Source organism: Salvelinus namaycush, unplaced genomic scaffold (genome assembly GCF_016432855.1).
Source record: "Salvelinus namaycush isolate Seneca unplaced genomic scaffold, SaNama_1.0 Scaffold2155, whole genome shotgun sequence".
NCBI lineage: Eukaryota > Metazoa > Chordata > Actinopteri > Salmoniformes > Salmonidae > Salvelinus > Salvelinus namaycush.
Genome location: NW_024058959.1, coordinates 1 through 5,000, shown reverse-complemented (window position 1 = coordinate 5,000; position 5,000 = coordinate 1). Strand labels below are relative to the sequence as shown.

General features: G+C 38.4%; 1 non-coding gene and 2 pseudogenes across 1 annotated transcript; all 3 read right to left on the bottom strand.

The window, feature by feature from the left end:
* Positions 1–1,434: 1,434 nt before the first annotated feature.
* On the bottom strand, positions 1,435–1,584 carry LOC120038359 (annotated as a pseudogene).
* A 691-nt stretch (positions 1,585–2,275) lies between these two features.
* Positions 2,276–2,394, bottom strand: LOC120038357. The gene has a single exon (XR_005475035.1). It is a non-coding gene; the product is annotated as a 5S ribosomal RNA (ribosomal RNA).
* Positions 2,395–3,075: 681 nt separating this feature from the next.
* On the bottom strand, positions 3,076–3,225 carry LOC120038360 (annotated as a pseudogene).
* Positions 3,226–5,000: the final 1,775 nt, after the last annotated feature.

Genomic DNA, 5,000 nt, shown 5'->3' with positions numbered 1-5,000 from the left:
TACAATTGCACCGACCATCACAAATCGACTAGAATTACTAGATAGAGCAACGTGTATGACCAATTTACTCATCATAAAACATTTCATAAAAATAGACAAAGCATAGCAATGGAAAGACACAGTTCTTGTGATTTCAGACCATATTTCAGATTTTCTAAGCGTTTTTCAGCGAAAACACAATAAATCGATAAGTTAGCATACCACATGTACAAACGTTAGTAGAGCATGAATTCAAGGCAAAGGGAGCTATAACGTTATCATCGCCAAAATATATTAATTTTTTCACTAACCTTCTCAGAATTCTTCCGATGACACTCCTGTAACATCATTTTACAACATACATATACAGTTTGTTCGAAAAGGTGCATATTTAGCCATACAAAACCGTGGTTATACAATGGAAATAGTCACAACTCAAGCATCAAAATGAGGGACGTCAGCTTTCAGAGTGATCTAGTTTAATCCAAAGCTAATCATATACTTGACTAAAAAATACAGAGTTGACAGGAATCGAAAGACAAATTAGTTCTTAATGCAACCGCTGACTTACATTTTTAAAATTATCCTTACTTTTCAATACAGGGTTCGCCAAGTGAAGCTATACCAAACAAAATGGCGAAATATGCGTTTAAAATATTTCGACAGAACAACGATTTATCATATTAAATATTGCTTACTTTGAGCTGTTCTTCCATCAGATTCTTGGGCAATGTATTCTTTCTTGGGTTTAATCTTCTTTTGGTCGAAAGATGTCCTTTGTCCGTCTAAATGCCCGCTAACGTTCGACCGGGACCCCGAAATGTGCCCGGTGCTTCACATAGAAATGCATCAAAATCGCACTAAACGGATATAAATTGCTATAAAACGGTTTAAATTAACTACCTTATGATGTTTCTAAGTCCTATATCGAATTAAATTACAGACGGATACATTTCAAGTTGATAACCGAGCCTGTGAAAATGGCATCCGGAGGTCCCTTCCTGCGTAAGGGCGAGCGTCGAAAGGGGGGCTACTCTCACTCCTTGGTCTTTTATAACCTCTGAGAGCTACGGAGAAGGCCCATTCCACTTCTCATTGGTTACTGACATCCAGGGGAAGGCGGGTGCAGTTCGTGTCGTTCCATAGGATAGACAGAGACCTTAAAAACTGATCTGAAACCAGAGCTTCGCTCTCAGACCTTTCACTGTCTGTCATGGATTTCGCTGTAGAAAGAGTTCTGGGTCACCCACAGACATCATTCCAACTTTGTATGAAACTAGAAAGTGTTTTCTTTCCAATAGAATTAATAATATGCATATTGTACGAGCAAGAATTGAGTACTAGGCAGTTTAATTTGGAGACGACAAAATGCTAATTCGGAACAGCACCCCCTGTAGTCGCAAGAAGTTAAGCCTGCCGCCAAGCAACGGTTTATCATTAACAAAGACATCAGGGTAAAGCGCAAACGACCACTACCATAAATTTTGCAATCGAGATTCCCACATTTGGAAAATTCACAAGGGGTCAGCACAGCCAGAGTGCAATGGCTGAGCCCCACACCGGGTGAACCACCTTCTTGATCACAGTATCTCTTCTGCTTAGTGGAGGAAAAGTCTCTCCAGTGCCAACATTTTCCGCTAACGGTAACCACTTTGTGTTCTGATAATATCATATCACATCGACCTGCGTTAAATGCCGTTTAGGAATGCACTTGCACACAGAGTGGTGGAAAAGTAGTTTATTCTGTTTACTAGATTATATCAGTGAACCACTAGATTCCCATCATGCAACACTGTTGAAAAAATCACCAATTACTTTTTAATATCTTAACCTATCTGATATCACAAATGTTTGCGATATGACGAAATACAATCACATTCAGACACACACACACACAGAGACAAATGCATGAAACCAATTGATTTATTATCAATAACATCTCACATTCTCTTGTGCTTTTGATTTACTCCATAAAAGAAGGGTTGTAATTCCAACATGGAAAACACAGGGCCATCAGACACCAGTCCAGTTCCACTCCTCACCAACATTATTTCCTTTGATCATTTGAACAGGGCGAGGGAGCACAAAGCACACACAAGCTGCATTCAGTAACAATATTCTTATTTGTCTTATAAATAAAAGGCAGTTGCTCCCTGACAACACAAGGAACTTTGATCGTATTAAAAGGGCAGGGGAGACTAGCCCATAGAAGCTGCATTTAGTCAATTCAGCATCAAATGCTTACTACAAGGCAGTGTTGCTGATGAAATAATGCCACACCCCCTAGTGGACAATAGGCTTACAGCACCTGGTATTCCCAGGCGGTCTCCCATCCAAGTACTAACCAGGCCCGAGCCTGCTTAGCTTCCGAGATCAGACGAGATCGGGCGTATTCAGGCTGGTATGGCCGTAAGCTAAGGAACATCTCTTGGAACACCATATAAAGTCAAAGTGAGTCTGATAAACAGACATTGCATTCTCACCAATTAGATAAGCAGCTTGAACTTTGGCTCACTCAAAAAGTGGAAGAAATTACATATACTGTAGCCATCACTTTTTAGCACAGATAGTTGGATGAAATACAAACAAACCTTGCTAACATTTCAAAGCGAGGTCACATATTTCAGCCTTGTGGGAAAAAACGGACAAATACAATGACTTCTGACAAATACATCATCAGCAACAGTTTCCCATGCAGCTATCCTACTAGCCACAATAAATACACAAAAGCTCTGGATGTTGAAAACCTATTGCATTGTTCTGTGCTAAGGAGGAACGCATGTATGGACAATTTCATATTGGAAGCGCATGGGGCGCGTATGACACATCATGACCGGGAGGGGTTAGAGTGACTTCTCAACTATCTCTTGATTGAAGTACCAGCGTGGCATAAATACAATGCTGCATTTCGCAACATAATGTTTCGACAAAATGCCAACAATGTTTTGCTACAAACAAATGTTTCCACCTTTCGATTGGTCCACAAAGTCTCTTTCACAACTGACTTCAAAGATCTCCATAAGCACAGTCAGTTGACTCAAGTCATCCTTAAGCCTGCCGCCAAGCAACGGTTTATCATTAACAAAGACATCAGGGAAAAGCACAAACGACCACTACCATAAATTATGCAATCGAGATTCCCACATTTGGAAAATTCACAAAGGGTTAGCACAGCCAGAGTGAAATGGCTGAGCCCCACACTGGGAGAACCACCTTCTTGATCACGGTATATCTTCTGCTTAGTGAAGGGCAAGTCTCTCCAGTGCCAACATTTTCCGCTAACGGTAACCACTTTGTGTTCTGATAATATCATATCACATCGACCTGCGTTAAATGCCGTTTAGGAATGCACTTGCACACAGAGTGGTGGAAAAGTAGTTTATTCTGTTTACTAGATTATATCAGTGAACCACTAGATTCCCATCATGCAACACTGTTGAAAAAATCACCAATTACTTTTTAATATCTTAACCTATCTGATATCACAAATGTTTGCGATATGACGAAATACAATCACATTCAGACACACACACACACAGAGACAAATGCATGAAACCAATTGATTTATTATCAATAACATCTCACATTCTCTTGTGCTTTTGATTTACTCCATAAAAGAAGGGTTGTAATTCCAACATGGAAAACACAGGGCCATCAGACACCAGTCCAGTTCCACTCCTCACCAACATTATTTCCTTTGATCATTTGAACAGGGCGAGGGAGCACGAAGCACACACAAGCTGCATTCAGTAACAATATTCTTATTTGTCTTATAAATAAAAAGCAGTTGCTCCCTGACAACACAAGGAACTTTGATCGTATTAAAAGGGCAGGGGAGACTAGCCCATAGAAGCTGCATTTAGTCAATTCAGCATCAAATGCTTACTACAAGGCAGTGTTGCTGATGAAATAATGCCACACCCCCTAGTGGACAAAAGGCTTACAGCACCTGGTATTCCCAGGCGGTCTCCCATCCAAGTACTAAGCAGGCCCAACCCTGCTTAGCTTCCGAGATCAGACGAGATCGGGCGTATTTTTTTTTTTTTTTTCTCTTTTATTATGAAAAAACACATAACATTTACAACATTCAATCAACAATCAAAAGGTTGAACAATTCATCCTTTTACAAAATCAAAAAAAGAAAAGAAAATAAAACCTATTAAAAACACAATCATCCACCAAAACCAATTAATAATTAAAAACAAGTTTTCCATTCGACTCAATTTCAATAAAATTGCTCCCCCACACAAACAATTTTTCAAAATTACATCCACCATATTTATATATTACTTCTATATCTTTCTCTAACATACTTCTAAATAAAACCTCTACACTCACAATTTTCCCTTCATAATGTCCCAAATTCCTTCTTAGTCTTACAGCGTATCTGGCATGACTAAGAACAAAATTCATCAAATTAAAATTAATAACTTTGCTTTTCCCAGTTAAACCAAAAAGAAACAACCTCCTCCACTCAACCCCAGCAACAATCTCTTCTCCCCACTGTTGTACTAAAATCCCCTTTAAAAACTTATGAAACTCATCTAATCTACTACATTCAACAAAAAAGTGCATAAAATTTTCCACCCCCGTACCACAAATATCACATTCTCTTTTAATATCTCTATTTATTTGATGTAAAACCACGTTCGTAAAATTCTATTATGTTTCATTTTAAAATCATTGTCTTCACATTCTATAGAATTATATTTTACATTTACATTCTTCCATATTGATTTTACATCTATATTTGCAAACACCCTAGACCACACTTTTTCCGAAGCAGGAGTTTTTATCTCTCTTAAAATACATTTTTCATAAACTTTTTTAACTTTCAAACCTGACAAATCATGCTTCTTCCCATTACCTTCATAATATAAAACCGGTAAACCCCTAGCTCTTGTTGCCACCTCTTTATTTATTAAAACACCCCACTCCCCAGGAAGACATCCTAATATTCTCTTATACATATTCTCCACAGTAGTTCTACTTATTTCATCATTTTCTTCAACCACATTATC